The sequence below is a fragment of the Phyllobates terribilis genome, unplaced genomic scaffold (assembly GCF_046119375.1).
Source record: "Phyllobates terribilis strain yellow unplaced genomic scaffold, ASM4611937v1 Scaffold_1__5_contigs__length_1240528914, whole genome shotgun sequence".
Lineage (NCBI taxonomy): Eukaryota > Metazoa > Chordata > Amphibia > Anura > Dendrobatidae > Phyllobates > Phyllobates terribilis.
In genome coordinates this window covers 281,602,745-281,615,016 of record NW_027362761.1, presented here as the reverse complement: position 1 = coordinate 281,615,016, position 12,272 = coordinate 281,602,745, and the positions used below count along the sequence as shown (strand labels likewise).

The 12,272-nt window shown below is 40.7% G+C and overlaps 1 protein-coding gene across 1 annotated transcript in view; it reads left to right on the top strand.

Annotated features, from left to right (window-relative positions):
• Positions 1 to 12,272, top strand: part of TPST2 (tyrosylprotein sulfotransferase 2) — a 54,941-nt gene that overhangs the window by 30,317 nt on the left and 12,352 nt on the right. The window contains exon 2 of the mRNA XM_073673108.1: positions 9,928 to 9,984. The gene's annotated coding sequence lies outside the window, so the exon portion shown is untranslated. The remainder of the gene's footprint in view (positions 1 to 9,927; positions 9,985 to 12,272) is intronic.

Here is a 12,272-nt window from a genome sequence, read left to right as displayed (position 1 = left end):
CGGTCTACCCGTATAGGATTTCTACAATGCACTATTGGTCTTTCCTATCACCTAGAATAACATGGCTGTATGTTACAGGGCCTTACGTTGCTCCCTGAATATACTCTAGAAATATTACTCATAATACTAAGAGCTTTCTAAAAGTATTTTAGATGCTTTTTCCTGTCTTTGGATAAAAAAGCATGGAGAATTAACAGAGCGCTTTCTGCTACATTTTAGCCACCAGTTCTTTCTGCTGAGTTAATGCAATGATGATGTTTTATTACAGAGACAAGTGACTTGTTGCAGCCAATCAGATATTTACTACAGTCAGTGATTGGCTGCAGCAGTCACATGAACATCATTGCTACAACAGAAAATAAAAACTGGCAGAGAGGCCCATATTGTTGGAATACAAGCAATGGGGGGATATTCAAGGTGAACATTTTTTCCCAATTCATATAAAAATCCTCATTTTGTTTATAAAAAAAAAAAAAAAAAAAAAAAAAAAAATGGACTACCAAGATAATCCCTTTAATTGATGCTTTTGAGTGGCTATTACAAATTAAAGTACTTTTATCAGGAAATAGATGATGGTCTTCCTGGCACAGTTTTGGGCACACTCACATATGGGATATGTGAACCCAGCCTTGGACGATGTTACAAGACACAGCCAGCATAAATGCCATTGAAAACTGCTGTTACATGGGAATTGGACTATAACTGCATGGCAAACTTTGGAGAGAGCAGAATGAATTGTAGCACTCGCCCTTATCTTAAAACGGAGTCCTTTATTCCATTTTGAGTAAAGTATAACTGCTTCACACATGGGGAAAGTGCGGATTTGCAGGTGATAGCCGTTTCATGCATGCATCTTATGGTTTTACCTATATAAAAAGAAAATTTAAGAAAAAGTGACATTAACGCAAAATGGCCATTGCTTGCACAACCATTTGCTGCTTCACAGCATGAGAAGGACTTATTTGTATGATACCGGTGAGTGCCGCACATTCATTCTGTGGTTTCAATAGTCATAGAATTGTTGGCTATGTGACGTGCTCCACCGGATTATGTTGTAATCACTCCGTGGTTGCTCTGGTCTATACTGACAGTCCCTTTCATCTGTCAGTGCCATACGTTGTTCTGCTTCGTGTTTTGATGTTGGTAGTAAACCCATCGTGGTTTTGGCTCAACTTTGAGCATAGCGGCTGAGATGTTAGAAAATGTCGATAGCGGAGTATTGTACTGGCTAGCATTTAAACCACTTAGCCCTCAAGATGCAATATCAGGACAGTGATGAATGTGATGTTTAGTTATTGGTTTAAGTTGACCAATATTGTCTGTTGCATGATAACCCTCTTCTTACAATTCCCAAATTCATTCCAGCTGAAAACCACATTACCACTAGATGATTCAGATATTAGACACAGTTTTGTAGATCAGATCAAAGTTTACAGAATCTCATGTGAAACTACGCCTTTCCGTTATAATACCCGTACAGCTTGGCTAGCATAAAGATCTGTATACATTTACAATGTACTGATTGTGTGTAGTTTATAATAATGTTACGTTGTACCCAGGGCTGTGGAGTCTGAGTCTGTGTCCATTTTGGAGTCAGTATAAAATGGACCGACTCTGACTCCTAAAATATATAATAAATTGGGTACAGTAGTACAATGCAGAATGTCCTGTAAATGTTTTCATAAGAATTTGGGCAAGTTATGAGATGTCCTATAAATGTCTGCTCTGTTCCTGATCTAAGGGTCTAGACTTTTAGTTGAGATGAATCTGTGCTGCACTTTATGTACATGCTCAGTAGTGAGGTCGTGCTGTGGAGAGGTTGGTTTACTGACTCCACAGTCCTGATTATACCTACTGCTGGCCTGAACTTCACCGCTTCTGTCTGCTGCTGGGGGGGTCTGATCACATGGATGGTACTTCGGGGTCTAATTTTACCCAATGTAAAATAAAGGGTATATGTCTTTACATTATTTTGCTCTCAGACTAGATGGCAAACACCTGGTGGCAAATTCCCTTTTATAGAGGAATTACATTTTTCATTTTTACGGTTTAATTTTCTTCCCCTGTTTTTTTTTTTTTTTTTTCAAGTATCCATTTCTCTCAACAAAGAGGTATGAGGGCTTGTGGGCCAAGTAATAGTTTTGAATCATTTATTTTACCATATAGAGTAATAAAAATGTAAAAAAGAAATCTAAATGTGGTGAAAAATTGCAATTCCGTTTTTGGGGTTTAATTTTTATGGCGTTAGTTGAGTAGTAAAAATGATGTGGTATCTTAATTCTCCCAAGTCAGTATGATGACCGTAATACAGACCCAAAAAATTATGAACTTATACTAATAATAAAAAAAAAATAGGTTTGTGCCACCGTTTTCTAACACCCATCACTTTTATTTATTTATTATTTTTTTTTCTCATTGGAGCTGTGAGGGTTTGTTTTTTGCATGTCGAGCTGGTGCTTTATTTGTACCGTTCATACTATGCTTTAATTATTGCATTTTTTTGTGTGAGGTAGAATAACCTAAAAAGGCAGTTTTGGCAATTCATTTTTTTATTTATTTTGTTAAACTATTCTTACTGTGCAAATAATTTTTTTTTATATATATTTTAATAGATCTGTCTTTTACAGATGCTGCTATATCAAATGTAATTTTTATTTTTTACACTTTATTTTTATCTGGGGAAAAAGAAAGGTGATACAATTTGAATTTGTATTATTTTTAGAAATTTTTTTTTATTTTACTTTTTCCATTTTTTTCAATCCCTAAGGGGACTTGAACCGTTAGTTCAGTTGTGCTAAGTAAAGCAGTGCTACAGTATATAGTAAAAATCAGTGTCTCCAATGACTTCCAGCCTGGATTTCATGGGAGAAATAACATGGCAGTCATGGGGGACTAGAGCCAGCCCCATGGCTTTCATAGTAACCCATAAAATAACTGAGCCGGATCTCTGCGCTTAATGCTGTTAGTGATTAAGAAAATAAAAAAAAAGTTACACCCAGACAATGATGTGTTTAGATAAAACTACCCTGACTACAAAAACAGCACAAGCCAATACACGGTACCGCATAGATGCGCCATTGTTGGTGGGGTTAGTGTTCACACTTTATTCTAACTTTTGAGCTTTCTTGTGGGGTTTCACGCTAGCTAGAATCTATTTTCAAGCAGCGGAGCCCATGTCTTGTGCAGCTGTGCAGGGACCGATGAACGTGCAGGAAGTTGTGGGTTAGCAGTCTCCTTAACTAATCTTCACAAGTAACACTGAATAGACTTTTTAAATTAGCTCTGTAGGATTCACAAGTTAACAATACAACGTAAGCAAATAATATGCACATAATATAGTCCACATGTTTAATTCACGGATCCATGCTGCACTGGAAGCCTTTTGAGCAGGGCCGGCTCCAGGTTTTTGTGGGCCCCGGGCGAAAGAATGTCTGGCCCCTTTAACACATACCAAAATTCATAATGCACAGATAAGGAATATAGATATAGTACAAGGTCAAAGATTTCACTTACTACTTACATTACATCTATGATATCATATGATATCTATTGTAAATTCTGCAATATCTCAGAAACCGGTAAATCCTCACAGTGCACAGTGTGTGTCCTGAGGAAAGGGGGGGAATCAAACGTTTTCATTTTAGACCGGACAATATACCATATTTTTTGGGCTATAAGACGCACCTAGGTTTTAGAGGCGGAAAATAGAAAAAAAAAATAAGCAAAAAATGTGGTCATGATGCACTGTTAAGGAGGAGGGGGTCTTCTGCTGACAGTTATATGGGTAATGTCCCCCAATTCTGTTAATATCCCCCATCCTGGTATATATGGCCCCCTCCTTCCTGTTATACGTGGCCCTCAACCCCATCCCGATATGCATGGCACCCCAATCCACCATCCTAGTATGCATGGCCCCCCTCATCCCTCTTCCTGGTATGTATGCCCCCCCCCCTCCTCGCACTTATCCTGGTATGTATGGAACCTTCATTCCTCATCCCTGTATGTATGGCTCCCCTCATCCCTGTATGTATGGCTCCCCTCATCCCTGTATGTATGGCTCCCCTCATCCCTGTATGTATGGCTCCCCTCATCCCTGTATGTATGGCTCCCCTCATCCCTGTATGTATGGCTCCCCTCATCCCTGTATGTATGGCTCCCCTCATCCCTGTATGTATGGCCCCCCTCATCCTGGTATGCTTGGCACCCCCTGATCCCCGTCGCGCTGCACAGAAAAAAAAAAATAAACAATTATACTCACCTCCTCTCTCCTCCAGCACGGTGTCCCGCTCTGTGCCGGAATGGTCACTGCTCCCCACGCCGGGATTGCGTGCGTGGGGAGCAGTGACCATTCATTCTCCCTAATAACGCACACTGTAGCCGCAGCGCGGTTCCTGCTGCGCCCGGCTGTCTGCGTGCCCGCTATTAAATGCCATGCATATTCACCACACCCGTGGGAGTGGTGATTATTCATGGACTTTAATAGCGGGCACACTGACCGCCGAGCGCAGGCTGCAGCTAAAGTGTGCGCGCTATTAGGGAGAATGAATGGTCACTGCTCCACACGCACGCAGTCCCATGGGCGTGGGGAGCAGTGACTATTAATTTTCTTTAGTAGCGGGCACAGTATAGGCTGCAGCGGACGGGTATGAGCCCTAATAGCAATAGACTGGCTCAGGACCTACTTAGGTGTGTGGACTATTCAGGACAAAAGTTATTGTGAAGGGAGGGGGAGGAGGTGAGTTGTGACATCGCCTATTGTGAATAGTGGATCCTGTGTTGTCACTTGATACACTGTAGATTTGTTACCTTTCATGGTAACGCTGCATGTGATGACTTCTGAAAAGTCTTCTGTAAAGAACACAAAGCAAGTCTAGAATTAGGTTCAGTGGCCATTGAGAAAATTGCAAGACTTGTTTTTTTAATGTAGACATATAAAAAAAACAAAAAAAAACTCAATTTAAAAAAAATAAATGTATAATTTTTAATCTGCAATACAAATTTGATTTAAACGATTGCTAATAAGGCATTCCATCAAAGGGGGAAAAATGTAAAATATGATGAAATGCAGTTAGAAGAGATTAGTTCTAAATGAACATTTGATAGTAGATTATATAGGAGTATAATATGTAGTACTGATCATTCTTGCACTGTAAGTAGTGTTTGTGCTTGGTGTGCCTTAGTATGCGCTTGCTGTTATGACTCATGTTCGCAGCCTTCTTATATCTCCAGTACATTTAGTTGACAATAGTGGCCTGTATAGTGAAATAACAATCTTCTGTCATGTAGTGTTATAAACTTCCACGTCCTCCAGTGTAACAATGCAATGAAGAAGGAACTATATTTAGTCTCAGCCCTGAGCAGCTGGAAGCAATATCTGTAGTAATATTCTGCAGTGCCGCATTATGGAGAGCGCTCCGCTCCATGTGATGTGCAGGTGGGAATTTTGGCTCCGGGATGATTCTCGTGTTGTAACTGCAATCCACAAACTATTCAACAAAGGGCTTATATAATGCTCTTCTGTAGCATGCTGCAAACAATTGGTGAAAAAAGTCAAGGAATTCTTTGTGGAGTGGAAAAAATATATATTGTCTGTGTACTTGTGTGTATTTATAATATTTTATTCCGATAGTTTTTCTGTGTCGTTATTCAGCAAAGTTCAGATCTGAGAAGAACTTCTGTTCCTCTGCTGAAATGACGTCCCTCAGGGAGTCGTAGTGTGCTTGACTTTGTCATTTTCAGGCTTTTGGAGACCTGTTATTTTTTCTTATTTTCATATCTAAGGCTACCTAACAGTGATAAATAAGACAGACTCCCCTGTACAGAAGTCAGGTGCTGCTGGACATGTCCATTCAGTGCAAGTGCTTTGGACAGACTTTTTTTCTCTTTGCCGTAATGTTGAACTTTCAGGAAGTTTGCAGTTCGGTTAAGTGATACATTTTACATCTCTGTACCTGCAGTTATTTGGGAATAGCTATGACTTGTGCTGTGTACACATTCATGGTGTTAGATGACTTGTCTAACTTGTACTTGACACCCTAGCGTGACATTTCCACTCCTTTCCTTGTGTAGTCCTCACTTGTTGGTGATACAGAGCAGACTGATTTGCTGTCGTGTGAGATTATATGATACTAGCTATTGAACCCGTTCTACGCCCCGGGTGGCGAGCATTTTTTTATTGGTACATTTTTAATTGTATTAATGGCGCCAGAGCCAGCATGTGCGCTATCCTGCACCATTTTTTTAAAGACACTGTCTGCGAATTCGCCTATACAGTGTCTTGAATAAAATGGCGCCGTAGTGCGATATGCACACGTGCTGACTCCGGTGCCTCACTGCACAGGCGCCACCCATCCCATCCAGCATATATAAGATGTACTGAGAATACAGACTGCTGTGTACTCAAGCTGAGCGCTGTTATGTATAATGTACTGAGAATACAGGGGGTGTACTCGCTTACGCTGAGCACTGTATATATAATGTACTGAGAATACAGGGGGGCGTACTCGCTTACGCTGAACGCTGTATATATAACAGTGAAAATACCGGGGGTGTACTCGCGCTGAGCGCTGTGTATAGAACGTACTGAGAATACAGGAGGGGTGTACTCGCTTACTCTGAGAGCTGTGTGTGTATATATATATATATATATATATATATATAACGTAATGAGAATATAGGGGGGTGTACTCACGCTGGGCGCTGTCTATATAACGTACTGAGAATACGGGGGGATGTACTCACTGACGCTGAGTGCTGTATATATAATGTACTGAGAATACAGGGAGGTGTACTCACTTATGCTGAATGCTGTATGTATAACGTACTGAGAATACAGGGGGTGTACTTGCTTACGCTGAGCGCTGTATGTATAATGTGAATACAGGGGGGGGTGTACTTGCTTACGCTGAGAGCTGTATGTATAACGTACTGAGAATACAGGGGGTGTACTTGCTTACGCTGAGCGCTGTATGTATAATGTGAATACAGGGGGGGGGTGTACTCGCTTACGCTGAGTGCTGTATACATAACGTACTGAGAATACAAGGTGGGTGAACTCGCTTACGCTGAGCACTATATACAGCTCTGGCAAGAATTAAGAGACAACTGCATAGTTTTCAAAAAAATCACCATCTTTACATGTCTGACAGCCATTCCATTCCAGTGTCAGTTGAATTCCAACCAAAGTCCACCTCATTCTACTTAATGTGCTTCTGATTAGGTGATCACCTGAACCAAGTCTTATGTTACGAGGGAAAGTATAAAAAACACTGCTGTGGTCTTCAGAATCCTCTTGCAATAAGACAAGCTGGATGGAAAAACAAGTGCTAGGAATAGCCCAAAAGTAATTTGAATAAAAAAATAACTTTTAACCATGCCAAAGGAGTTGAAAAGAAAAATCTTGAGAGAGGAAAAGAAGGGCTTAATTCTGGCTTTACCAGCAGAGGGATACAGTGAGCGTCATGTTGCCTCCATCCTTAAAATTTCGAAGACTGCAGTCCATTACAACAAGGTCAAGCAGCAGACATTGGGGACAACAAAGCTACAGACCGGCAGAGGGCGAAAGAGACTCTCCACTGACCGGGATGACTGTCATCTTATTCGAATGTCACTCGGCAACCGCAGGATGACATCAAGTGACCTACAAAAGGAATGGCAAATGGCAGCTGGGGTGAAGTGCCTCCTAGAGGCAGGCCGCAAGTCATGTAAAGCTAGAAAAAAGCCTTTCATCAATGAGAAGCATAGGAGAGCCAGGCTGAAGCTTGCCAAAGACCATAAGGATTGGACCATTGAGGACTGGAGTAAGGTAATCTTCTCTGATGAGTAATTTTCAGCTTTGCCCAACACCTGGTCGTCTAATGGTTAGACTGAGACCTGAAGAGGCATACAAGCCACAGTGTCTTGCACCCACTGTGAAATTTGGTGGAGGATCGGTGATGATCTGGGGATGCTTCTGCAAGGCTGGAATTGGGCCGGTTAATCTTTGCGAAGGACGTATGAATCAAGCTGCATACAAGGTTATCCTTGAAAAACACTTGCTTCCTTCTGCTCAGGCAATGTTCCCCAACTCTGAGGACTGTTTTTTCCAGCAGGACAATGCCCCATGCCACACAGCTAGGTCAATCAATGTGTGGATGAAGGAGCACCACATCAAGACCCTGTCATGGCCAGCCCAATCTCCAGACCTGAACCCCATTGAAAACCTCTGGAATGTAATCAAGAGGAAGATGGATAGTCACAAACCATCAAACAAAGAAGAACTGCTTAAATTTTTGTGCCAGGAGTGAAGCTTGAAGCTCATCAAGAGAATGCCAAGAGTGTGCAAAGCAGTCATCAAAGCAACAGGTGGCTACTTTGAAGAACCTAGAATATAATACATATTTTCAGTTGTTTCACACTTTTTTGTTAAGAATATAATTCCACGTGTGTTAATTCATAGTTTTGATGCCTTCAGTGTGAATGTACAATTTTCAAAGTCATGAAAATACAGAAATTTCTTTAAATGAGAATGTGTGTCCAAACTTTTGGTCTGTACTGTATATTATATATGTTATATATATTTTGGTATCAAAGCTGGTTGTGGGAGTGGGGAGAGAAGATCAAGTTCCCTCTCTGTTTCCATTTTTTTTACTGCTATCCGAGACCAGCAAGATGAAAGGGCAGAGACCCTGATTCCAGTGATGTATCACTTACCGGGCCGCTTGCTGCAGTTTTGATACAATCATTGTTTTCTCTGCTGCCGATCTAGCAGTTCCCTGAATGCTGAGCTCTGTATAACCCCGCCCACACCACTGATTTGCAGCTATGTGACTATACACAGTGTACACAGAAAGCTGTCAGTCAGTGGCGGGGTTATAGAGAGCTCCTGAATATTGAGGACTACATGGCTGCTAGTTTACTAGGCTTCTAGTGATAATCTGCTGCTGATAAAACAGTGATTTTAATTTTGTTTTACTCAAGTATCGCAAGCAGCCCATTAAGTGACACATTGCTGGAATCAGGGTCTCCATCTCTATAGTATGCTCTCAGATTAGTCGACAAAAACTTGGTGACTGATATCCTTTCAGGCATCTTTCACACATTTGTTTTTTTGTGTTATAGAATAAAAAAGTCATGACTTGGTCCACAAAAAACATGACCTCATTGACTATAGTGGTTACATATTTTATCCGTTAAAACACGAGTAGGACTTGTATCTGAAAAATGGACCTGCAAAATGCCTAACACTGTGAGTAGCAAGATAATAAAGGACAAGTTTTCATCACTTTCTAGATCTGATTTTCATCCATTTTTGGTCCGTGAATCCGTTTTTACCATTAGCGTGTCACCGTGTCACAGTTTTTGTCATATGAGGGGAAAAAAAATAATGGATGCAGTGCTGTGGAGTCACTAAGCTAAACCTCTAACTTCTCACTTTCCCTGACTCCTGACTCCACAGCACGACCTCACTACTGAGCGTGTACATAAAGTGCAGCACAGATTCAGCTCAACTAAAAGCCTAGATCCTTAGATCAGGAATAGAACAGACATTTATAGGACATTTCATAACTTTCCCAAATTCTTATGAAGACATTTACAGCACATCCTGCACTGTACCCAATTTATTATATATTTTAGGAGTCTGTCCATTTTATACTGACTCCACCAAAATGGGCACCGACTCCAACTCCACAGCCCTGGATGCGAGTTTCCCATTCTTCTCCTACCAAACAGTTTATTTAAAAGCTAATGATCCCATGAGATGATTTACCCCCAAGGTTTATCCATCTACAGGGCCGTGTGTATAATGAAGTGCGTTTGTATGAACCTGTATATGCATTCTTCATAAATGAATTACGTTCCAATAGGATGAAGTATTTGGGTTGGGGGGCTCTTTTTTTCTTTGGTCTCTAATAGCATTGGAAATGATGTTCTCTCTTTCTCTTTCAGAATGGACCATTATAAACAGAGGAAGCTGACATCATAAGATGATTACACCATGGATAGGTGGGTTTATCCTCCGTAATATGGTCTGATATTACAGCAGGGTTGGTATAAATATTTGATATTGTAAATGGATAATCCATTGCTGTACCATTAATAATTAACTCACTTTCAGATTTTATAAAAAGATCTTTACTGCCAACAAGTTCATCTGATACTTGTATTTTAGTAGAAGTTGATCAAAATGAGCACCCTCCTCCACCAACAAAACACTTGTATGGCATACCACCATTAAAGGGGACCTATCCGCCATTCATGCACCTGTGGCAGCATGAATCAGAGCATGACGGCACAATCGCTGTCTGGTATGTTTTTGCCTGAAATGCCGGAGCATTAGAAGATCCTTCCGGGGACCATAGCTGGCAGGATTGCCAACTTTACTTTTTTTTTTTTTTTTTTCCACACAGCTTATCAAAAAAATCACGAACAGGCAATATTTTTTACGGACACATTGGAAAACCATAATAAATCATTATGATTTATAAGTAATCCATGTCTACAGAACACAATTGTGATATGAAGACATTAGCTGCATTCACTGTAAACTGTAAAATGATAATTAAAGTAAAAATAATCTGTATAAGTTTCTTCAGCTTCCCCAAAAAATTACACCCTAAATTTTTGTTTTATTTTCCAAAATGGTATTAATAAAAACGTCAGCTTGCCACTCAAAAAACATGCCCTCACATAGCTTTGATTTTTCTTTTATAACAAAGTTTTGACTTTTTTTAATTTGTAAAAGAATAAATAAAAAAAAAAAAGCACTACATTTATCACCGCAATTATACTGACCTGAAGAATTATGTTGCCAGGTAATTTTACCACTCAATGAACGCTGCGACCACAAAAATGCAGTTTTTTTATTTTCACCATTTCAGTGCTTGTCGTGTTTTCTTCCATTTTCAGTACATTGTATGGTGAACTGATTGGTGTCATTCAGAACAACTACTTGTCCCGCTAAAAATAAAAATGAAAAACACGTCCTCGTAGTTTTGTTAATGGAAAAAATTAAAAAAGTTAAGGCTCTTGTAAGAAGGGGTGGGAAAAACCGAGCAAAAACAAGAATTTGCTGTGGAGGCAAGGGGCATAAAATATCAGACTACAAGGCGCACTTATTGTAAATCCTTTGTGAAACAACTGCAAAAACATTCTTCACGTGCCACCTCTGCTGTTGTTACTGTAACCATAGCTTGCCCTTGCATTGTTGCACACCTTGAGCACTAAACATACCACAAAAATACAAACCCAATAAAACACATTGCAACTTAGTAAAAAAAACTATCCCAAGTCTTGCATACATGGACGTAAGAAGGCTTTTAGTAGTCACTGCCTTCAATATCCTAGAATTAGGTGTACTCCTGTACTGTCATTTTTATGTACTACCAATTAGTACATATGGATGTCCTATAGGGAGGGAATCAATCAGTAGATGCAGCCCTCCTAAGCTGTCTATATGGGCATGCAGGTCATAAGGGGCTGAATAAAATGGTACTTTGATATCTGCAATCTGATGTCTTATTAAGAAAAATGTGGATTCCTCTGAAATAGCCTCCAAAGCTTATTTTAAAGGGCGATAAAACATTTTTGTACTGTCCCTGCCCTCAAAAACTATGAAGGTGAGATGCCAGGTGCACTTCTATGATCTTTAAAATACTTGTATTTCAGTGTGACAGGAGCTGCTCCTCACTGCTCACCCCTCAGTCTTGGGGGGAGCAGTTCCTGTCAGGCCAGCCTTCTGATAATGTCTCCTTGTCTGCAGTCCTACATAAGAGGGCGTGGGCCAGGAACAGGACACGCCCCCTCCGACTGGACTGCAGACAAGGAGGCTGGTGTGACATAAGCTTTTTACACCAGTGTACAGCTCCATGCTGTTACTATCAGCCAGTCTCCTGATAATAGCTGTTTCTTTGCAGAGAACAGGGAGCATGGCGACACCCCCTCTCCTAAAGGCCCTGTCACACATAACGAGATCGCTAGCGAGATCGTTATTGCGTCACGGTTTTGGGATCGCTGGGGAGATGTCAAACGTGCAGAACTTCCCAACGATCTCGGCCGCCCCAGCGATCTAACCAACGATCTCGGCGGTCGTTGGGACGCTTTCACACAGCAGCTATTTCAACGATCCACACCTTGATAGGGACTGTACTGTGTCAGAAAGGCGTACATAAAATTACTTTTCCGTGCCCCCCTCCTCTTCAATTGGAGAACGCTACTACATTCTGATTGGGTGGCCTTGGTTTAACACTGCGTCTCCGGTCAGATGGGATCTCCACTTCGTGTCCATTAAAAAT